At 38.2% G+C, this 25,729-nt stretch overlaps 1 protein-coding gene across 4 annotated transcripts in view; it reads right to left on the minus strand.

Annotated features, from left to right (window-relative positions):
- Positions 1-20,042, minus strand: part of LOC128746333 (beta-1,3-galactosyltransferase 5-like) — a 157,801-nt gene extending 137,759 nt beyond the window's left edge. For all 4 annotated transcript variants that reach the window (XM_053843401.1, XM_053843393.1, XM_053843387.1 and 1 more), the window contains exons 1-2: positions 19,856-20,042; positions 19,706-19,753 (exon numbers count right to left, since the gene is read on the minus strand). The gene's annotated coding sequence lies outside the window, so the exon portion shown is untranslated. The remainder of the gene's footprint in view (positions 1-19,705; positions 19,754-19,855) is intronic.
- Positions 20,043-25,729: the final 5,687 nt, after the last annotated feature.

Below are 25,729 nucleotides of genomic sequence, written 5' to 3' on the forward strand. Positions count from 1 at the left end.
TATCTGTCCCATGTTACAAAACACGAAAATGAGAAAATCGCATTCAAAGTTGAAAAACTAATTTTTCTAAAATTACTTAGTTTTCATGTTATTATTCATCCCTCTTTGAGATAATGTTGAAAAACTTTACTAAATTTTGTATACAACTTGAAACCATTTTATATGAAAAGGTATATGCAGCGAGACAAATATGCGTCCATTTTTCCAGTGGGACAAATTGGCTTCGAATTTTTTCGAGTTTTTCTAGTATAAACACCATGTTTTCGATTCATATTATAAAAATATATATAAATTTATAACGTTAGACAACAAAATGTCGAAAATGACAAAATGTAACATGGGACAGTTATGCTTCCACCGGCAGTTCAGACCATGGTCAAATTGAAGCAATTCTGTAACTAAGAAAGGATGAGGTGGATCATGTAGAACTTCACTTGGAGATATGTATATATGCCGTGTTAAGTCTTAAGTGCAAGCTGTCACTAAAGCAAGACTTAATAAGATGTTAACGAAGTTGATAATTCTGTGAAGATGGTATTGAATCGAAAAAATCCTCATACCATGGCCATATATTATGTACTACGACCATATTTTAGGAAGTGGGAATGATAGTATATTGAGGACAACCCTTCACTATCGCTTGAATCAACCAGAGAATCGAATACCTGTTTTTACTTGAAGAGCTATACTCTAAAAAGATTTAGTTAGAAATGGAATTCCAGTTGAAGTCTGCCAGGATTGGGCAATGGACAGAGCAAAATATATATCGAGGCTATAAAGCTTTTCGAGAGATCCACTAAGCCCGACCGCGACGACAGCAGCAAGAATGGAGAGGAGCAGGCCGCCGGTGAGTTGCCACCGTCCGACTTGATGCACTCTCCGACAGAGGCTCATCAGCATTAGGAGGGCCCTTGGGAGACAAACAGCGTCATTCATGATCATTTTATGTTGTTAGTTGAATACCGTTAACGCGATTAGTCACAAGACAGGCAAATCATTCTAATAAAGGAGGGAAATAAGAAAATAATAATTATAATTAATTACATCCAAAAAACCCGATTTAATCCACCTAGTGGTGAAAGGAACCTTTGTTATACCATCTTATATGTCATTTGACATAGGCATTTTCAGTTAAAATATTATGTTTGATTTGTATTTGAATTTGTAATTTTCATAAAACTGACAGAGTCAAATTATATACGCATCACTTTGAACTAAATTCTTATATAAACTGTTTCTTAGGCCCAGCCGTTCTCAAGTTATTCAGTTGTGAAATCTCAAAATTATCTATTGGAGTCAACACATACAAAGTATCCGATAACCGTGTAATCGACTTTCACGGATTTGAACCAAATTTTGTCAGATTGTTCATTTTAGGTCAGAAAGCAAAAATCTTAGATTTGGTGCCGATTGATACCTCCATAAGTGGTATGATTAGTGGTAGTACCTCCTTTTTAAAAAAGACCCGTTTTGTCAAACCTTTTTATGTTTTACTTACAGATAAACCTGGAAATCTCGACCAACATGTCAAAAGGTCCAATGTGCAAATGAGAGATTCTCTTTGCGTTTCTTCTCTTATGCTTATTACGGCGGCATAAATAGATTTCAACCCAATTATTCTAAAGGATAAGCTTTCCAATAACACCAGTAACCGTTTCATGCAAAATAGACGCATTCAAGTGCATTTATGCCGCCGTAATAACCGTAAGGGACGAGTCGCAAAGAGACCTTTTGGAATGCTGCTCGTCAAATATTAGGTTTAGAAAGAAACTATTTTCACATTCAAATTCCAATTCCAATCGAAAATAGTCGAGTAAAAACTGGCTTTTTGCGCTTAGCGTTTTGAGCTGGAAATGATCATTAAGAAATCGACACGTCTTCGGAATTTAATTCAACTGTTTGTTAACGCTGTGCTAGTTATCATCCATATGCATCCTAGCGATAAACAATTTTCAGAGTGTATTTTAAGCTATAAATTACTTTATAGAATATAGGAAAGCAATGAAAACATCGTATACCGAATTTTTGAGCAGATCTGATTTTAAAGTGGCTGTTAGCTTCGGGGTACAATGCTAGCCTAACAAGCCAGTCATTGTATGTTCGAATCTCGACTGATCGGTGTCGCTACAGAGTTAATAGGATCTTTGCCCTAGCCCCGTAATTTTCCTGTACTCTAATAACCGGCTGCGAAGTCTGTCGATAAAGAAGGGTCAAGTTCTGAAGAACGTTTACACCCATGGCTTTGCTTTGCTTGATTTTAAAGTGGTTTCTTCAAACAAATCATTAAATTTCGCAACGATTAAGAGACAGATAGTTACTATATGCAGCAAAGTTGCTTATTTTAGTGTTCTAGAATTTTTGTGAAGACGCTATTTTTTTGGACGCATGAAAAAAATAAAAATTTGTGTCACCCTATTAGGTGGATTCACGGTCACCCTAAAAGTGTAAGAAAATGTGCTATATTTTATTAATTAACTGCTGCAAAGAAACATCCGTTGAAAAATTACACATTTTTACTATATTATTCTGTTTTAAATGTTTAGTCCAATTAAAGGTATGGTCATTAAGGTTTTCTTGAATAAATTTCATCAATCATTTTTAAATATCTTTTGACCAGTAGAACCAATCCTTATGAAATTTGGTAAATACATTTGCAGTGTTAAGACCTCTCGTTTAATACTAAAACAATTGAAACTAGATAAATTATCGTGGTTAAAAGCGCTATAAAGTATTGTAAATTTTAACGTGTAATTTCAATTACTCTTAACTTTCAAACTAAAAGTCCAATCAAAAAACCATTCAATAGTGATCTATCCGGCTATATTACCTTTCAAATGAGACTAATAGCGCATAAATCGGCTTGGCCATCTCTGAGAAACAGGCGATAATTATTACCTTGTCAAAACACGTTTTTAAGCCTAACTTTTAAACTACTTATTTGTTTTCAATAAAACTTCCTGAAAATTTTTATAATTTAGTAAGAGCTTTCATTTGGTACTAAGATCATTGAAATCGGTTGTGTGGTTCCAGAGAAAACCGTGTCACGTAGTTTTCACATTTTTGCTTATAACTTTTAAACGAAACATCGGACCACGAAGCAATTCAATAGTGATATACTAGGCAATAATACCTTTCAAATGAGACTAATAACGCATAAATCGGTTCAGCCATATCCGAGAAACAGGCGATAGAAAATGAGCTGCACACACACACATACACACACACACACACACACACACACATACACACACAGACATTGCTCAGTTCGTCGAGCTCTATCGATTGGTATATGTGATTCGGCCCTCCGGGCCTCGGATCAGTTTCGTGTTTTTCGACCAATTTCTAAACCTTTGTTATATACTATAACAAAGGTAAAAATACAATAGAGGTGACAGTAACAGCAACGATAGCAATATTAGTAATAATAGTAATAACATAGGAAACTGACACAGGAAACACAGCTACTGACTATAACTTCCTGCCCATTAATAATTGTAATTTGGCAGCGTAGGTATAAGAAGAATTTCCGACTCACCATAAAACACTCAAACATATATTCATTCGTACCTATACACCCATGCACAGTCATACATGCATACACATGTATACATGTACGTGTGTGTATATTTTTCAGTGCTGTGCTGTCCATAATCGCATAACAGCCACAAATTCTATGGCAATCTCATAGAAAATGTCTCGATTACGCAAATAAAGACATCACATCATTTTTGAACACTCGTTCGTTCTAACTAGCGATAAATTTCAATTTTCATGAGTAAGTCAAAATCTCATGAATGGTGGGTAGGATTTGGTTTCAGTTTTCTAGAGAAATTTCTGTGCATACCAGCAATTCATCTAGGGAACTGAGTAAGCCCTCCCGGTGCTTCGGCCCAAACGGATTGAATTTAAAATCAAATCCGTTCAATTTCGCTCCATTCCGCTTTACGAGACACATGCTACACATAAAGCTAAATTATGCAATACTATACAACATACTACACATATATCTAACTTAAACTATATTACATTCTACATGCGGAATTAAGTTTAGGAGTCTGCCGAAGTGCGCGACAAACCACCTACCCATGGTAGGGTATATTGGAACTTCGGAATAAGTTACGAAGATAATATTCCAAACTCTATTTAAAGTGGTTATCCCTGCTTAACTCTCTAAGGCAACATCGTAAAAATGGTAGGAATCAAAAAAAAATTTCATGAACGAATAATGTCCAATATTTTCCAAATAAATTAGCTTAAGTTTTGACAAAACTCAGATAAGGGGTCATCCATAAAGTACGTCACGCTTATAACGGGAGGGGGGGGGGGTTGACCTAATCGTGACGATTTGTGACGAAGGGAGGAGGGGGGGTATGAAGTTATGTGACGTCACATGCAAGAAATCAAATGGAAAATTTATTCGGGAAATTATAATTTAGCCTTCATTTTAAGATACTACTACAGTGGGAATCCGAATTTGGCAACAAATGCGTGTCGCCTATGTTGCCAAAATCGAAACCGTGCCAAAATCGAGACCCTTTTTTGATGTGAAAAAATTGAACGTAAATGCTTTAGAAATTGACTAAATATCATTAATCAACTATTAACGACGCGCCATACATCACCTGGGACTTAAACTTTAATAAATAATGCGAAGAAACTGAGTTCGAAGTTATATACGAGGGTACAGTAGACAAAACTAAAAACGAAAATAAATACGAAGGTTGTAAAGTGACTAATGTTATCTACAGCACAATCTCCAAGTCGAATTAGTTTTCTATTCGTGCTAGGGAGCAAACGAAAATTTGTGGTAATGTTGGTTTTACAACTGATCACCCACGAATATTAATAGTAGAAGTAGTTGGCTTCAACTCTCCCTTTATTATACGATCTACATCAGGTAGAAATTTTGACTTGTTTACATACTTCAACTCAAAAATAACAATCGTAGGAAATTATATTGGTCAGAGCATGACTGAACTTTACAATACAGTTATGACTGAAATATGTAAAGTCGATAAAACGCTAATGGAAACAAGTTTAACATTAGCACGATTAAATCCTACGGAATTCGTTTCTAGTATAATTAAGCGGTCCGGATATACGGCCGTTGTAGCAGGTAAAGTTTTACACATTTTGGAGTGTAAACTAGTTTACGTAATGCCCAGGCCGGAAGAAAACTGCTATCAAGAGATACCAGTAAGTTATAATAACAAATCAATGTTTATATCGCATGTGACCAGAATTCTGTAAATTAGAGGGACGCAAATTGATTGCACACCTTTACTCCCTGCCAAATTTCGAATCGGTGGTAGATGGTATACCACAGATAGTCATATACGTGAGACTACCACTATTTGGTTCCATTTATTTGGTTCCTATTTGGGACTATTTGGTTCCATTTGCTTGATTAGTTCTCAAGTTATAAGGAAATTTGAATTTCATTTGTATGGGAGCTCCCCTCTTAAAAGGGGAAGGGGTTGTAATTCACCATAGAAAAAATTTCTGCCATCTAAAACTCCCACATGCCAAATTTGGTTCCATTTGCTTGATTAGTTCTAGAGTTATGAGGAAATTTGTATTTCGTTTGTATGAGAGCCCCCCTCTTAAAAAGGTAAGGGGTCCTAATTCATCATAGAAAAATGGTTGCCTCCAAAAACACCCACATGCCAAATATGGTTCCATTTGCTTGATTAATTCTCGAATTATGAGGAAATTTGTATTTCATTTGTGTAGAAGCACCCCCTCTTAAAGTTGGGAGGGGTCCTAATTCACCATAGAAAATATTTTTGCCTCCAGAAACCTCCACATGCCAAATTTGGTTCTATTTGCTTGATTAGTTCTCGAGTTATGAGGAAATTTGAATTTCATTTGTATAGGAGCCCCCCCTCCTAAAGTGGGTAGGGGTCCCAATTCATCATAGAAAAAATTTTTGTCTCCAAAAACACCCACGTGTCAAATTTGGTTCCATTTGCTTGATTAGTTCTCGAGTTATGAGGAAATTTGTATTTCGTTTGTATAGGAGCCCCCCCTCTTAAAGTGGGGAGGGGTCCTTATTCACCATAGAAAATATTCTTGCCCTCGAAAACTTTCACATGCCAAATTTTGTTCCATTTGCTTGATTAGTTCTTCAGTTATGAGGAATTTTGTATTTCATGTGTATAATATCCCCCCCTCCTAAAACGGGAAGGGGTCCCAATTCATCATAGAAAAAAATTTTGTCTCCAAAAACACCCACATGCCAAATTTGGTTCCATTTGCTTAATTACTTCTCGAGTTATGAGGAAAATTGTGTTTCTTTGGTACAGGAGCCCCCCCTCTTAAAGTGGGGAGGGGTCCTAATTTACTATAGAAAATATTCTTGCCCTCGAAAACCTTCACATGCCAAATTTGGTTCCATTTGCTTGATTATTTCTCGAGCTATGAGGAAATTTGTATGGAAGCCCCCCCTTTTAAAGAGGAGAGGAATTATAATTCCCCTTATAAAGAGGGGAGGGGTTTCAATTTACCATAGAATAAATTCTTGTCACCGAAAACACCCACATGCCAAATTTTGTTCTATTTGCTTGATTAGTTGTCGAGTTATGCAGAAATTTGTGTTTCATTTGAATGGGAGCCCCCCCTCTTAGTGGGAGGAGGGGATTCTAACCATCACTAAAACCTTTCCTGGCCCCAAAAAACCTCTACATGCATACTCTCATGCCGATTGGTTCAGTAGTTTTCGATTCTATAAGGAACATGCGGACAGACAGACAGACAGACAGACAGACAGAAATCCTTCTTTATAGGTATAGATATACGGTCTCAGTTGGCAACTTATAGCATCATTTTGGGATTCACTAACGAGCTTCTTGTCCCACCAAGATTCAATGAGAAGGCTGGCCCAGAAGAATGAAACCAATGAAATAAGTCTGCATATTGAAAGTGCACCAAGGGAGTCCAATCTGCCGGCTGCACCCGAAGCATATTTATATCCAAAAATTTAACAAATTAATTAGTAAATCTAGGATGATTTACGGGCCCCGGAATGTCGCTGCTAGAGCGGAATGCTTAAAAATAAACAACTTAGCTAGAGGCATTATCGCTTGTAAAGGTAGAGCAAACAAGCTGCTTAGCTAGACGCGCCAACGATGTAATCAAATACACACGCCAGCAGAACGATCCATCTGATCGGGAGTAGGAAAATCAGAATATAAAAAGGAATCTGGGTATGAAAGATTAAGCCACTCCCATTTGTCGCATCTAGAATTTCTTTCTCTTTTTATCGTTAGGACCCAAGAAACATTTATACGCTGAATAAACATTTTAGCAGCCATAATTATTCAGCCATAGCTGGATATGCATCGAATAAAATTTATGTAAACAACTGTATAATACTTATTCAGCCGAAATTGGAGAACTTATACAACCTATTTTATTCAAGGCGGAAAAACACTTGTTAAGCCGTTATATCGCCTCTGTGCGCCTTGTTTCCAGCTTTGCGCAAATTGGTTATTTAAAAACGCGCAAAAGCCTCTATTAACATTACAGCTCCAAAGCAGCTATTAGCAAGCCCGAAGCTTGACTTAGATGTTTAAGAGCTGAAAAAAGGTTTTTATTTCCAATATTAAACCATAGTTCAGCCACAGGTTGAATAAATTCAGCTAAAAAACGTTTGATCAGCCTGGAATTGTAACTTGGGTAGCTGCTTTTAAAGCTGCAATGGAGCTTAATAGAGGCTTTTGCGTGTTTTTAAAATAACCAATTTGCGCAATGCTGTCAATTCTATTTTTAGGACGAGAAATAGTTTCGCAATGCTTTTTTAGTCGCTTAATCAACGTCTCATCAACCTGCAGCCAAAAAATAATCTATTTTTAAATTTCAAAAAGATAATGATATTTATTTTGCTATGGCGCCGTATGCTATGTTTTAAATTTTGAATAACTTGAATCCGTATATGCAAGCTGATTAAAATTGCATGTCGTCATCTTTCGAGAATTGAACCGCCATCCTCTGATCCATAAGCACTCATCGTATGATCCGTCCCATCTGCATCTGCAGAACAGACAGTGAAAATATCTTTATACTTGAAGCAACCGATAAGTCGATAACTGACATATATTTTTGCTGCCAGTCTAATTGCGAGACTCTATGATCTGATAGTATGTGTGCTGTAAACCGAATGAAAGCTTGGTATTAGTTTGTAAAGCCACTTTAACACCCTTAAGCAGCTTTAAAGTAGTTTGAAAACTGTGAGCCTAATGAAAGTGTCTACTGGTTTATAAAGCCACTCCAACACCTTTAAGCAACCGTAAAACGGTTCTACGTTTATGGCTGTTTAGAAGCGAATTGTTTAGCAGAAAAATCCACTATCAAACTTGTTTATCAGCTTTGGAGGAAAGCTGGTTTGGAAAAACTTAAAGTAGCTTAAACAACGCTTGGTCAAACACCATTTGATTGTTTACTTTATGCAGTTTGGATCGCCTTAAACCAACTCGTCAACAGCAATTGCTCTTGCTGTTTACGAGTTGGTTTAAGGCGATCCAGTATACAAGATTTTTCGAAAACAGACACTGATGAAGCCTGCATGTCGTAGGCGAAATACGTATGTCACGAATAAATATAAACAGTAGAATTTAATTGGAAAGTTTTTAATTTCAGAAGATGGCGGTTCAATTCCCGAAAGATGACGACATGCATTTTTAGTTAGCTTGCATATACGAATTCAAGTTATTCGAAATTTAAAATATAGCTTATGACGCCAAAGCAAAATAAATATGACGCGTTCCATTTTTGAAATTTAAAAATAGATTATTTTTTGGCTGCATAAAGGTTGATGAGACGTTGATTAAGCGACTGAAAAAGCATAAAAATAGAATTGACAGCATTGCGCAAATTGGTTATTTCAAAACACGCAAAAGCCTCTATTAAGCTCCATTGCAGCTTTGAAAGCAGCTACCCAAGAAACAATTTGAGGCTGATCAAACGTTTTATAGCTGAATTTATTCTACCTGTGGCTGAACTACGGTTTAGTATTAGAAATAAAAACCTTTTTTTAGCTCTTAAACATGTAAATTTGGTGATTTTATCAAGCATCGGGCTTGCTAATAGCTGCTTTCGAAGCTGTACACTTAAGTCTTTTTTTACACGGTTTGTTTTTTTCAATAACTCAAGAACGGTGCAACTGAGGGACCATTTACAAACTACGTGACAAATGTCGGGCCTCTCCCAAATGTATTGAGAAATAAATGAATGGTCCATGAGTTGCCCCGTTCTTAATAATCGAAAAAACAAACCGTGTAAAAAAAGTACTTGAGTGTAATGGAGCTTAATAGAGGCTTTTGCGCGTTTTTAAATAACCAATTTGCGCAAAGGTGGAAACAAGGCGCACGGGGGTTATATAAAGGGCGATATGATCGCTTAACAAGTGTTTTTTCTGCCTCAAGCGAAATACACTCAAAAAAATCAGCACGTCAAGTTCTCATCCAACAAACTTTTCATGTAACATTCACGTGAATTGTTGGTAACTCGCACTCATACTAACCAGTCTACGTGCGATCCCGGTAAATTTTATCAATTTTCCCATTAACTAGTACATGAAGTTCACGTAAGTTGCTGTACAGAAGTTTACATGAATTTTCACGTGGATGCGACGTGTCCATTTTTTTGAGTGTAGGTTGTATAAGTTCTCCAATTTCAGCTGAATAAGTATTGTAGAATTGTTTACACAAATTTTATTCGATGCATATTCAGCTATGGCTGAATAATAATAGCTGCTAAAATATTTAATCACCGCATAAATGTTTCGTGGGAGGGCTGTTTATTAAGATGACAAATCGTTTATTCAGTTAGTATAGCACAATTATTGAGAATATTGACGGGTTATCGAAAGGTTGAAGATGCACCTAATCTGCTTGTGACACTATTATGTGAAGCAGCTGATTTACAGCGCATTCGTTGGCTGCTTAATCATTTATAGAATACAGAGGCCTTTGCTTAAATTTATTCAGCATCTACCACCTGTATTCAGAGTTAAATCAGCTGTAACCAAATCAGTAGCATTTTAATTCAGCTTCGGTGTTTGTTGGGGACGCAATGAGGAGTGTTCAAACAATTATAGTGTTTTAGAATAAGCGCCCGTTAGACTCCACAAGGAAAATAAATCTAGATAGAATTAACAAAAGGGCGAATGTCGCAAACGTAAACAAAACGAGTGAGAGTTATTTTTTGCTGGACCAGCATAGGAAAATCAACCCTCACTCGGTTTGTTTACGCTCGCGACATTCGCCCTTTTGTTAATTCTATCTTCAAATGAAGATTATGGATATTTGAAGAAAAGTCTGGTATCTAAAGGGACATAGTATATAAGTATATTTTTCTGGGATGCTTTACATAAGTATCCATCGATTATTCAACGCGTAGCCTTAAGACGACAATTGTAACTTTTTTTAATAAAGTTAAAGTAATAAAGTATCTAGTGAATTTAGTTAAAAGCACGAGTAAATATCACATCCAATTTGCAAGTACGACCTAGTCGGAAAACGAATGTTGGCAAAACACCACCACCGGCTAAGACCATCTCTTGCCAAATAAATGTTGCTCACGACAACACAATCAACAATATAAAGGTGCGTTTAGATTGGTAACATGTGGCATGCAACTTTTTCCAAACTGTTGCGCGATGTTTCCAAGCAACATAGCAACGTATAACAAATATTCAGGTGGCGACAGAAGCAACGCTTAGCAACAACTAGCAACATGTCGCTTTCCGCATGTTGCATTCCACATGTTGCCAAGAAATAGCCCAGTCTAAACGCACCTTAACGTCTCTTAAACACTTTAAGGCTGTGAACCATTTCGCGAAATTTTTAACTTTTTGGTTAAAATTTGACAGTTCGATGGTTTGTCGAAAATAACCCTGCTCGGGAGCATGGTTAGCAGAGATGCCAGAAGTGAAGACATGTCTTCATTTTGAAGACATTTTTGTTGCAAAAAAGTGAAATGTCTTCACTTGAAGACATGTCTTCACCATGCAATTTAAATGGGCGGAAAGCCGAAGGAAGACAAATGAAGACATTTTTCCTTGATTCGTGAAGACTTTTCAAAAAATCACCTGGCATCCCTGATGGTTAGTTTTGACCAAGGTTTTGACAGTTCGATGGTTCGCTTCAGAGCCAATGAGATATGCACAGGTGAGGAAGAGAGCTTCGACGTGTTTCACTGATTTTTCGTTGGATTTTTTTTACATTGGTATGGATGCTTATCGCATAATAAATTTGTTCAAACAATTTGGGTTGAAATGAGATGAATTTTAGCTATCAAATAAAAGCAAATGAACATCAAAAATTCATCCAATTCTAAAGGTACTAGTACACTGTTTGCTGAATCATCCAATATTTGATCTATTTCATCAAATAAATTTGAAAACCCGTGTACTGACCCAACCAAATATTCGAACAAATTTTATTTTTCAAAATGTCGCCGAGCTTTTCCAATAAAATTTGGCGGTTTGTAAAACATTACACTGTTTTCATCAAATTAAATTTGTTTTCGCAACATTTTGCGCTGTTCGCCGGTTTGTTTGCTTGAAACTTATCAAAAAAGCTCACAATGTTTATTATTTGAACTGCTGTCAAAATAGAATTTGGTACAGGAAAAATCGTGCAGAAAGGAAGTTTTGCAAAGGAAATGACACTGGAATAAATCAGGACATTATTAAATCAATAGTGAAAAGTTAAAAAGATTATGAATAATGAGGAGATCACTTAATATACCTGTTTTTCGAACATGATTTGTTTAACGGGAAAATAGCAGTCATTAACTTTTCGTCGGAGAGCCCAATTTCGAAAGCAGTTTTTGGACCCAATAGCTGGGGTCTGGTGGTAAAAATATAAATACTGCCTTCTTCTTGCCAATCTGAACACAGCGAATATATTTTCATTAACAGAATTTTTGTTTCAAACAAAAAAACTGCTTTTGAAATTGGCAGAATCGATGACGACTAATTTCACCTTAAATACCCTCTAAAATTAGGCACTACCACGTATATAATACTACATATGTGAAACATTATTCTAGTAAATCTAGTAAATAGTCAGCATGTAAACGATCATTTCAGGATCGAAAGGCTATATTCTGTTTCTGTTAACATGGATAATTTACTAGAAAATATGAACAATAATTGTATGCATATCCACCTTTTCGCGCGCTTAATGGCGGCTAGTGGGTACGTTTTTCGACAATGTTTATTTACTTTTGGGAACTTCGCTCACGTATGCTTGAAAGTTCTACAACGACAATTAAGGCTGGAAATATTAACTTAACGTGAACAAAGCTGCCAAAAGCATGCTAACGTTTTCCGAAAGTTTTATCCAATAGCCGTCATTACGCACGCGAATAGGTGGATAGCTGTGTGACATTCAATTTTATTCTGGTTTTGTGTGTCGCAAGTAGTGCGCTGTAATCGCACAGTGATGCGCTATCCAGCTTTTTACACCATCTGACATAATAACGGACGGTATCAGCACAGAACAGAAGTGGAAGTTCGAACAATCGTTCGAGCAAAACCTGGCATCTACGCTCTGGTCTAAAACTCTACCAATAAGTAAGAACTTTGACGACTTCTTGTTTTGAGTGCACTTGTCATTCAAAATCTCGTCTAAACGAAATTCCTCGACTCGTCTAAATATTTCAGCTTTACTTCGCACATAGGAGTATTTGATGCAAAATGTTGGCCATAAGTCCAAAATGGAAAATGCATGATTTTATCAAAATATCGTATCTATTATCACAACAGGGCCTACTAGTCACGTTAGTATTGTTCTATGCAGGATTGATTGATATTTTTTTCACAGAGTATGCGAGCCGTATAGGGTGTTTGCAGAGTACATATGTATTGGAGATCTGTTGGGCAGGCAAAAGTGACAGCTCCATATAAAACACACGGGCTGAGAAGAGCAAAATTTTTTAAATGATTTATTTTCTTCATTTAAAACAGAAATTACAAATTGCTTCATACAAATGGCAAGGTAATATATCTGTTTACTAAATAAAAAAATTATTTTCAACAAATAAGCTAAGACGCGGTAGCAATGATCAAAAATGTAACTATGACCTATGTTAGCGGGATAAAACTAAACAAATATCAAAAGCAGGTAGTTGCTTTCGGCTAAAAAAGCAATTTATTATGCTAAAACCATTGTTATATTCCGTTACTTTCAACTTGGCCTATGCCGTATACTGCTTCAAAAAACAGTATATTTGGGACACCGATTTAACGCGAATTCACCGAAACCCAAGTTACCAAAAGTCAGCATATATTTCAGGGAACATTTGTCGGTAACTTTAACTATTAATTACTTTAAAATGATTAATAATTTTAGAAAAAATGATAATTTTATCCAGCACGTTTTTGCTGCATCGAATAGGAAAATATGCATTGTGTGCCCAACAGATGTCTTGCATGTGTGTGTAGCAAAAGCCCTATTGGTGAACCGTATAATCTGTGTTAGTGTGTTCGTAATATGTGGACAGTATTTTTGACATTTCGTAATTACATCGCACGTTTTCTTTGCGCACGTTCACGTTAAAACTAACGGAACGTGCGGAAAGAAAACGTGCCATGTATTTAGGAAATGTCAGAAATGCTATTCAAATATAACGAACGCCGTCCACCATTATGGCATGTAAAAAGCTGGATATGCATTTATATATCCATCAGCTTCTTCGAGCCATAATGGCGACTGTCATTCAACTCAGTTCGACAAGAACAAAATATATTTGTCATTATGTTTACGTATATATGTATGCACGCATGTACATATGCATATACAAGCATAGGCGTCACACACACACACAAACCAATTTTATGTCACATACACAAACCAGTTAGCACCGCCTAGTTAGCTTCGAGGTACGATGCTGGTCTAACAAGCCAATCGTCGTATGTTCGAATCTCGGCTACACTGAGAAAACTTTTCGTATAGTTTCTGTGTGTCCCACATATAGATTTTTGCGAGGTGCCCAGTAAATGATTTTTATGTGCCAAACAGTTATCATTTATGTGCAAGCGATAAATTAGCACATACTATTCATACGAGTATAATTTTTATGTGTATTTCTGGGAGGATTATGTTTATATGTGGCTCATGATAATCATATGGAATTTCATATTGTTGATTGCAAGGAAGATTGTCTAATCAATAAGTGCGCAATCGCTCTTAAAAGTGCTATTTTGGCTTAAATCGTTTCGGTCTCTTAGGTGCACTTATTGCTTGGAATGTAACGAAAAAGTGCGCCGAAGATACCAAAACGATTTAATGCAGGATCGCACTTTTATGAGCGATTTCGCACTTTGGAGGGTACAATTTTCCTTGCAATCAGCAATATGGAAATTTACTAATAGTTATGTGCAGAATATTTTGAGTTTAGGCGGGGCTTGCTAGTTAGAGTCAGTAGGATCGTTGCACTGGCCCGTAATTTTCCTGTATTCTAACAGCCGGCTGCGAAGTCTGTCGATAAAGAAGGGTAATGCATAAAGACGGTATAAACCCATGGCTTTGGCTTTTTACACAAACCAATTTAGATTCAATGGATTCGACCGCAATTAATTTTATGGAAAGCTCTAAGGTAACAAGTTTATATATTTTTGGATAGAACTAAGTGCAAATTCGACGTGGATCCGGATGGTGCGCGCCATGGCTCGTAAGTGTGGCATACTAACTGATATGTCCACAGTCGATGATACATTTACAAAAATCAACAGATTTCAAACAAATTTTAAATATTTGGCAACTTTATCTAAAAAGCCATGTCGCGGTCCCCCAAAGAACTCCGGAATAACTCCGGGGCCATAAGACATATGGCCATTATCTATAGACATTATGAAAATAGAAAAGATATTCGGGAAATCCCCCAAATTTGGTGAACAAATATTGAAAGATAAAAAAGTTACGACCATTTTAGTGAATTTTGCAGTGCTAAAAATGATGTATACCTTAGAGGGGTTAATCTTATTTAAACTATTCGATTAATGAATTACTCGTGCCGGCAGTATTCGGATACAAATTATTCGATTATTCCATGCTGTAATCGATTAATCGAGAAATTACCAGACATCACTAAATGTAGAAATTGAATTTACACTCAAGTCGCTTTTTACGCGAAGGATACGTCCCGCGTAAATCAAAACCGCGTAAATTCAGAAAACCGCCCAAATTCCGAAAACCGCCTAAATTCCGAAAACCGCGTAAATTCCGAAAACCGCGTAAAAAAACCCACGTAAAAAACCGCCTAAATTCCGAAAACTGCGTAAAAAACCGCGTAAATTCCGAAAACCGCGAAAAAACCGCGTAAATTCCGAAAACCGCGTGAAAATAGTCGCGTAAAAAATCGCGTAAAAAGCGACTTCAGTGTATATAAATTGCATTTTTTCATACCGCAGTAATTTGTATTAATTATTTTGAATTAATAATAATGCCTGTATTAAAACGTGTTTAAAAAAATTAAAATGGCTTTCAGCTTCCTGTTAAATGAATAGCGTCACTTTCCGAGCGTACTTTTTTGCGTATTTGCTCTGTTTGATCTGCACAGAAATCTGCTGGCGCAAACATTTTCGGGCCGAATGTATTTGATAATCTCACGAATTTCATGCTGTTTTGCAAACAGTGTACTGGCCCCACAAAATATGTCAAAATTTATTTGATTTTGTAACACGGGTAACGTCTCAGATCGAATTTTTGACATCAAATTTGACAAACAGTGTACTGGGCAAGACAAATATGTCTGTCAAATACCAAAATTTGCCCAAATTCTGACAGGAAGAAAATTTGACGATAAAGCAAACAGTGTACTGGTACCTTAACTCGGACAGAATAAACAATATTTTCATCCTCACCTTATATGCTCTCATTGAGCAAAAATAGACCAAATCAAGGTGACGTCATCTGGCAGATACTGGCGCCCTTGTTTACAAACAGACCGCAGAGTCAAAAAAAGTTGAGGCTGTTTAAACGGCAAGTTTGTTGTTTAAACCGAGTTTAAACAGCATTAGGACTAAATTTTAAAGCCATTATGCCTGTAAAATGTTGAAAAACACGCTACATTCGCTATAAATGGAAAGGAAAGTTTTCCAAAATGTAAACAAGGGCGCCAGTATCTGTCAATTGACGGTATGATGATTTGGTCTATAACTATCAATCCGTCAAATGCCGACTAACATTTGAAAGGGGCGGATAAGCCAACTGTCAAACAGAAAGAGTGAGAGTTCATTTTGCTATGCTGCTCCAGGAAAAAATAACTCTCACACGTTCTGTTTGACAGTTGGCTTATCCGCCCCTTTCAAATGTTAGTCGACAAATATGAAATGGTTCGCATTCTGAACTGATTTTAACAACCCATCGGCAGGCAACCATGTTTTCGCTGCCAACATCTCGTGTGTGCGAAAATGAGATAGCATGTCAGCACTGCGTTTCACTCAACTGCCAGCAGTCTGATTTGGGCCCGCTGTCAAATTTTGAGCCCAGGACATGTTGTCGCTGACGTTTACTGCAGCTCGTTATAGAGATGTCGATGGGGTGGATTTTAACCACTCAAGGATAAATAACCATCGAACTGTCAAATTTTAACCAAAAAGTTAAAAATTTCGCGAAATGGTTCACAGCCTAAGTGACAGTAACAGTGACTGTTATTTGTGCAACTTTTTACAAGTTAACCTTCCTAATGCATTAGAAAAAAGTTACATATTATGCATTAAGGGTCGAAAACGACCCAAGTTTTGAAATTGCTCTCATTCATCCATTTTCAATCCGAATTTCGTTTTCTTTACCTCGTTTGAAAGCTATGGCCAAAAACTAGCACCCAAAGTATGTTGGGGAATATTTGTTTACTGATGGCCACTTCTGCGTCGGTTCCGGAACACCCACTACCAGGTCCCGGGGAACATTTTTATATTTTGAGATAATTCATTTTGCGGCACATCAAATCACATTGGCTTGATAAAATAAGATTAATGGAAGTACAATGGGAACATTTTGGACCCAAGCGGCCATTTCCTCATTGGTTCTGGAACATCCGGTACCCGGTTTTTGAGGACAATTTTAAATTTTAGGATGATTTATCTTGCGACACGTCAAATTACATCAGCTTGATAACGTAAGACTATTGAAAGTATAATAAAGACATTTTGAAGGCAAATGGCTACATCAGCATTGGTCCCGGAACATCCGGTACCCGGGTTTTGGGGCCATTTTTGTATTTAGGATAACCCATCTTGCGACACATCAAATCACATCGGCTTGAAAATAATGAAATAAAATAAGGTCATTTAGAAGCCAAATGGCCATTTTACCATCGATTCCGCAACATCCGGTACCTGGTTCCGCGGGATATTTTTGGATTATGAAATAATTCATCTTGCGGCACATCAAATCACGCCTTGATCAAATACAGGTATACCTCGATATAAGCCAGCCTCGTTATAAAACAACCTCGATATAAGACAATTCGATATAGGACAATTTTGTCTTATATCGAAACAAATCCCTTTGACATAGCTGATACCGATACCAGAGCTGATTTTCCATTCTGAAATCGGTGCCATGAAGATGTTCATTATTTCAAAATAACCCCAAACATAGTAAAAAACTAATAGTTCAAACAATAATAAATAGTTCAAAAACCGTAAACACATAACACAGAGCAAAACTGGCGACCGCTAATGCAAATTTTTTTTGAAAAAACCATGTTTCGATATAAGACAATTTCGATATAAGACAACTTTTAGAAATTATAAATTGTCTTATATCGAGGTATCCCTGTAAAACAGTTACAAGAGCTATGGGGACCATTTGAAGACAAATGGCCATTTCATCATCGGTTCCGAAACATCGGGTGCACGGTTTATGAGAACATTTTTGGATAGGATAATTCATCATGCGCCACATCAAATCACACTGGCTTGATGAAATAACACTAATGGAAGTACAATGGAAAAATTTTGGAGCCAAAATTACCATTTCACCATCGGTTCCGGACTATCCGGTATCCGGGTTTTGGGGACATTTTTGGATTACAGGGTAATTCATCTGCCCCGAGTTACCCCGTTTTACGGTTCATTATAAATACCGGGTACCGGATTATATGCGACTGACGCCATTATACATTATATACTTCCATTATACATTATATATTACAGTGGACCCCCGTTCGTTTGAACGATTCCTCATGCAAACTAACGGGGTTACTTTTTAATTTGAACAACTGGTAACCCGAAATATGCTGAAACCTGTATGAACTGGCCGCCCTGCTCTTTGTTATTGTTTTGGTGGTTTGTTTTAGTTGGCAGTTGCAAGTGCGAATATTGCATTTTCCGATCGGATTTCTCTCTTAATCGTTAGGAAAACGAAATGTGAAACCGATTAAACACGCTAGGTCAGTACAAACGAATCGTGTTTATGTGCATTGTCTGCATAAACAAATGATGTCATGCTGAGAATGACATTTGAACCATTTTTAATTTGCACGTCGTGCAAACCAACGGGGTTCAAATTAAAAAGTGTTCAGATTAAAAATGGTCAAAAGAACGGGGGTCCACGGTATATACTTATAGACATTATACTTCCATTGTTGTTATTTTATCAACGCGATGTGATTTGAGGTGCCGCATGGTGAATTATCTCAAAAGCCAAAAATGTCCCCCGAAACTGGTACCGGATGACCCAGTACCGATGGTAAAGTGGCCATTTGGCTTCTAAATGACATTGTTTTACTTCCATCAGTCTTATTTTATCAAGTCGATGTGATTTGATATGTCGCATTGAGTTATCCTAAAATACAAAAATGTCCCCAAAAACCGGGTACCGCATGTTCCAGGACCGATGCTGATGTGGCCATTTGCCTTCAACATGTGTTTATTATACTTTCAATAGTCTTATGTTATCAATGAGATGAAATTTGACGTGCCGCAATAGAAATCATCCTAAAATTCAAAAATGGCCTCAAAAACCAGGTACCGGATGTTCCGTAGCCGATGGGGAAGTGGCTATTCGGGTCCAAAATGTCCCCATTGTACTTCCACTAGTCTTATTTTATCGAGCCAATGTGATTTGATGTGCCGCAAAATGAATTATCTCAAAATATAAAAATGTTCCCCGGGACCTGGTAGTGGGTGTTCCGGAACCGACGCAGAAGTGGCCATCAGTCAACAAATATTCCCCAACATACCTTGGGTGCTAGTTTTTGGCCATATCTTTCAAACGAGGTAAAGAAAACGAAATTCGGATTGAAAATGGATGAATGAGAGCAATTTCAAAACTTGGGTCGTTTTCGACCCTTAATGCATAATATGTAACTTTTTTTGCTGTGGCTCTTCTAGATGTCGCTGAAAGCTGAAACTCCCCCACAATGCTAATTTTCCAAAGTTAGGAAAAGTCAGAAAATTTCAAGTCTCTAGCTCGTACCGTTACTGAGTATCAAGCTTTGTAAGTATGCCGATGGGTCGAAAACGACCCCAATGCACTAGGAAGGTTAAATACAATAACAAAAACATAACTTACAAAAAATCACTTGATAAGGATTAGCTGCGTATGCGATATAAACGAATAAATATATAATATATAATTACTAAAATTGTGTGCGACAATCCAAGGGTTCGTTACTAGTAAATAAACCATATCACAAACAGAACTACAAAATATTCACGGAACACAAATAAATTAATAGCGGTTCATACCTTTACAGATTTAGTGTGTTCCATATCAATCAATGCTTATTTTTGGACCTAAAAGTGTAGAACATCAATAAATAATGCTGACAAATTTCAAACTTATAGAATGATAAATAGTAATTGACCGATATCTTTTCAAAACATTTATATATTTACCTCGACAGTTTTTATACAATTTTCATTACAACAAACTCCACATAGCTTAGAATATTTTGATGGATCTTTCCTTGAATCACTAAAAACCATTTCAGTCTAACAGAGGCACCAAAAAGTAGTTCCACGAAATTTCTGCATAAAAACCTTCAGTCAGATGTGAAGATAGATAAAACTTATATACATAAACATCCAGGACAGGACGTGACATGCAGGGATGCCATATTTTCTACACGCTTAGACAGGGCTACTCAGTGTCTGAGTTGAAACTACTCATTATTAAACCGTTGTATGGAGCTGTCAAAAAATGAGTAGAATTGAATGTTGTCACTGTGCAAAAACTACTCAAAATTGATTTTTCCGCTATCAGTTTTTTTTTCGCAAAAATTTGTAGCTGGTTCGCTGTGGTTTTCCGTGTGTTTATGTTTTTTGTGCAAAAATGGAAAAATTTAGGCAAGTCGAGTGCAATTGTGTATTTTTTACGACTGTGCCAGCGGTAGCCGATACAGAAAAAGGTACTGATCAAGTATTCCACGTAATAATAAGGAATAATTATTGAAGTGCAAATTGTTTCCATTGCCAACAGCGGATGCCACTCGACAGTCTCAGAATCCTGATTTTTTTTCCGACCTGTCGTACTTAGTTACGGAGCCTCATCACGCCCTTCCAGTTATGGAAGAAAATCGTTAGGCCAATTAGCATCGAAGAGGCTTTCGTCATTGGCTGCTGTATCAGCTTCTCTTATGGAATCCGCTATTGCAGACAACCTACAGATCACGGTGGGAAACCTGTCGACGAAGCTGCTGGTGATAATGTTGTGCAGGACATATTCACGGCCTCGGATGACGGCAGATTAATGACGAAGAATTAAATACCGGTGAGATCGTTTTCAACTTCACCGGTTATCTATTTGCTTTTCCTATTCCTATCTATTTGCATTTATACCAACATTTTATTATTCCTTATAATTATGATCATTGTTATTCATCTAAGCAAATAATCCATGTCCAGTCAACATATCTTTAGTAGTTAGGTAGATAGTGTTTCTTTCTATTTTCAGAGAGGGAAATAAGCTGCTTAAGCCTATTGTAGCCTAACTGTGGTTAATGCCATAAGTTCATCCCCAATGGTCCGGAGTGTCACTTAACTTTTATAAGCAAAAATACTTCCAACCAAATTTGGCATGTGAGGGTTTTTGGAGGCAATTTTTTTTCTATGATGAATTAGGACCCCCCGGCCATTCCTTAGGAGGGGGAGCTCCCATACAAATGAAATAGAAATTTCCGCATATCTCGAGTACTAATCAAGCAAATTGAATCAATTTTGACATGTGGGGGTTTTTGCGGGCAAGAATTGTTGGTATGATGAATTGAGACCACTCCCCTCTTTAGGAGGGGGGAGGGGACCTAATACAAATTCCGTCATATCTGGAGAACTAATCAAGTAAATGGAACCAAGTTTGGAACGTGAGGGTTTAACGAGACATGATTATTTCATTGGTGAATTGAGACCCCTCTCCCTCTAAGAGGGGTACAAATAAAATACAAATTTCCTCGTAAATCGCGAACTAACCTAGTAAATGGAACCAAATTTTACATGTGAGTGTTTTTGGAGGCAAGAATTTTTTCTATGGTGAATTAAGACCCCTACCCTTTTAAGAGGGGGGCTCCCATACAAATGCAACACAAATTTCCACATAACTCAAGAACTAATCAAGCAAATAGAACCATATTTGGCATATGCGAACATTTGGAGGCAAGACTTTTCTATGGTGGTTTGAGACCACTCCCCTTCTGGAAGAGGGGGCTCTCATACAAATAAAACAGGTTTTTTGCGTAACTCAGAAACTAATCCAATTCGAGAAATTTAAGACTCCATAAGACATTAGTCAATAACAATACCACCAAAAACTACCTTTAGTAACACTAGATGATTAAGAGTGAGACAGCCGCAGGCCACTGCGAGGATGAGGATGCAGCCCTCAACAGAAATCTGTCTAGATTTATTTATTTTTCTAGGTCTACTGACCTCTATCCAGCTTTCCACGAGCGATACTGGCGGGTATGGGGCACAAGTGGGCACAGTCTTTTGACATACATTCATAGCAGGTACGTCGGGTTTGCTCTGATGGAGTTACTATGGAAACATCCATGCTGTTCGAGTGTAAAAATGTAAACATTGTTTAGTTTTGCCGATCAGCTGAAGAGGAACATAATTGAACGAATTCAAACTTTTGTGGTCATAATTTTCTGAAATCACCCGCTCAAAATATTTTTTATAATCGTACGAATTTAACACTCCAGTGCACTTAGTGGCTAACATTAACTTCATATTGGTCGAGCCGTGGTCATATTTGCTCTCGAACAGCGTCTCGGTTCGATAAGAAACTTTTAGTTGCGTATTTGGACGTTCTCCCCGAAGTTTCTGCAGGATTTGTCGAGGAGTAAAAATTTGATCCGTAGTAGCACGGGCCCCCATAAAGCCCGCCTGATACTGCCCTACGAATTCTCTTGCTACTGCTACAGTGGACCCCCGTTCGTTTGAACAATTGCTCATGCAAACTAACGGGGTTAGTTTTTAATTTGAACAACTGGCAACCCTAAATATGTTAAAACTTGTAGGAATTGGCCGCCCTGCTCTTTGTTATTGTTTTGGTGGTTTGATTTAGTTCGCACTTGCAAGCAGTGACTATTTCATTCTTCGATCCAGGGTGTCGATTTTCTGAAAAAACCTGGAAAATCAGGGAATATCAGGGAATTCATTTTTGAATCAGGGAAATCAGGGAATTTCAAAATTCAATCAGGGAAATTTTGTTTACCCGGCAATATTGTTGATCAACTTTGGAATCAAATCAATTTTCGTGTAAAATATACGCAGCCCTACTAGCACGGTTGTTACAGAGTTGTTGTGGTAACCGAAATATGACTGATTTCAGTCGTAATCCGGTTGCTGCAACTAAATGGACCTAAAGTGTGCTACTTGGGAGATTGATCGGTTGAATTAAAACTTGGTACATATCTAGTGGCGATTCGATTATCTTTCAGTTTGCCGTAAATTTGTTTTGCGCCGTACAATTGTCAGACTTCACTCGCTGTAGTGCTCGAAATTGGCAATGGCAGGCCTCAGACGATCGGATTTCGGTCATAATCGTTGGGAAAACGGAATGTGAAACAAAATAAACACGCTAGGTTAGTACAAACAACCCGTGCTTATGTGCATTTTCTGCATTAGCAAATGATGTCGTATTCATCCTGGTACCACTAAGGCGGCAAGAAATATCGTACAACAAACGGATATCACCATTGGCGGCGTCGGTTTCACCTTGTTCGGCTAGGGAGTTAGTCCAGGCTCTCTTGTTCCGCCTAGGCCATGGCGTCCCATTACACGTTCAAGATCCGCATTGTTTGAGCCAATCTTCGCATTGAAGTCGCCCATGTGGAATTGGATGTCCCCTTTTGGGATTTTCTCAACCACACTGTTCAGCTGGCTGTAGAAACTCTCTTTCTCCTGCATGTCGGCATCATCTGTTGGCGCAAAGCACTGGATTGCTGTAAGGTTCCTAACCCGTGTTCTAAATCTGGCAACGATTATTCTTTTGTTCAACGATTCTCACTGCATTAGGGCTGCATGTGCCCTTGGGCTCAGTAGGACTCCTCCTCTTTCTCGAGTAGCAATTTCACCTCGTATACCAGAATAAAGCAAGACTTTCCCGGATGATGTCTTGTGTTCGCCAGTACCCGGCCAGCGGACCTCGCTCAGCCCCAGGATTTCAAGCTTCAGGCGGCCAGCTTCCCTGCAAGATGAGCCAGCTTGCCCTGCTGGGCAAGGGTCAGTATATTCCATGTTCCGATTCCTGTCAGTGTTTTCACGCTAAAGGTCGTTGTCAATAATTCAGATAAATTTCTTCTTCCATTTTCATTAACTTTTTGTTTGCTGGTACAGTAGGCTGTAAACCTAAGGTCCTTATCCCACTGACGGGGCTGCCATCTTAAGGTGGGTGGGAGCCACTGTGACCCCTTCCCTGTTAGCGTACGACAACCGAGGTTGCGAACCCCAGCCGGCACCACGTGGATGTAGGGAGAGGAGTTGGTGAACAGAAGTTATGGAATGCACATGTTCACCTTTGCCAGGCCAGCACGTGTCATTAGCCCGGAATGGTTGTTCCAGCTCCTCACGATCTCTGTCCTCCTTCTGGCGCTTTTTCCTCCTCATGGTCGTGGTCAACTCATTCCGCGCTCGTCGGTACTTGACCCAATTCTCACTCGTGGATATGCTTAGATAGTTTTTCCAAGCTCTTTTTCTCCCTCTATCGCATGTTGGCATTCTCTGTCAAGCCAATCACTTCATGCACTCGAGGTTTCTCTTCCTAGCACCGCGCTTGCGGCCTCGTTGACGGCCGAGCGAATCATACTCCATCCGTTTCCGAGGGTCGAAGCATCTAGCTTCACAGAGGAAGACAGAGCTTCATTCAGTACACGCGCGTAGTTTTCGGCAACTGGTGGGTTGTTTAACTGCCGAATATATAACCGAGGAGGGCGGCTTTGTCGCAAGGTATAAACCGTCGATAGTTTTGAACGCACATGTACTGCTACTAGGTAGTGGTCCGAGTCGATATACGCACCTCGTAAGTTGGTGATGTTAGAGCACACTATGAGAATATGGTTGATTTGGTTCGAAGTTCGTTGATCAAGTGATCTCCAACTGGCTTTGTGGCGGAAAGAAAGTGCTTCTGACTGTGGGGAAAGAAAGTGCTTCTGACCACCAAGCCTCGGGAAGCTGCAAAGCTGATGCATCGCTGGCTGTTATCGTTCATGTTGGTGTGCAGGCTATGGAGCCCGGTCACCGGTCTATACATTGCTTCCCTACCGACCTGGGCGTTCAAATCCCCGAAGACGATCTTGATGTCCATCGTGAGCAGCTGTCATAGAACGCCTCCGTCTCGTTGTCGGGTCTACCTTCGTGTGGACAATGCAATGTACGCACGGAGAATAAAAATGTAGTTTCAACCATATTTATGGTTGTTTTACGCACAAACAGGAACTTCATGTGGTTTCAAACTGGAATGTTTGATTGAAATGAAAATATTTATTGTTATATCAATTTTAAATTCAAATTTGAAAATACTTTACTTTTAATTCAAAATTGTTATTTTCTTGATTCAAATAGAATTTCGTTTTGAAACAATATTTTCAGGTTGTTATAAAAATATTTTATCGCTCCTTGCGTTTATGATGGTGTAGTTGAAGAAACAACCTTTTATCCTTAATACGCACATCCTCCCGTTGATCGCTTTCCAGTCCATTACGCGATCCTGCATTTTGCCCAACACTACAAAGCCCGTTCCCAGCTCGTTGGCCGCTCCACCGCTCTGGAAAAAGAACCCGATCTATAAAAAGAGCGACAAGTTGGACTGTGAGAACTATCGAGCGATCACTGTTCTCAATGCCGCCTATAAAGTGCAGTCCTGAATCATTTTCCGCCGACTATCACCAATTGCGAACAGATTTGTGGGAACTGATAAACCGGCTTCGTCGAAGGTCGGTCTGCAACGGATCAAATATTTACACTGCGGCAAATCCTCCAAAAGGGCCGTGAATACCGAGTTCCCACGCACCATCTGTTCGTTGACTTCAAAGCCGCATATGATACCATCGACCGAAAAGAGCTATGGAAAATCATGGACGAGAACAGCTTCCCCAGGAAGCTCATCAAACTGATTAAATCTACGATTGATGGTACACAGTGCTGTGTTCGGATTTCGGGTGGATTGTCAAGTTCATTCGAATCACACAGAGGGCTTCGTCAAGGTGATGGTCTTTCATGCCTGCTGTTCAACATAGCGCTACAAGGTGTTATGTACCGACTAAAGCTGGACGG

This window comes from Sabethes cyaneus, chromosome 1, assembly GCF_943734655.1.
Source record: "Sabethes cyaneus chromosome 1, idSabCyanKW18_F2, whole genome shotgun sequence".
In the NCBI taxonomy this organism is placed as follows: Eukaryota; Metazoa; Arthropoda; class Insecta; order Diptera; family Culicidae; genus Sabethes; species Sabethes cyaneus.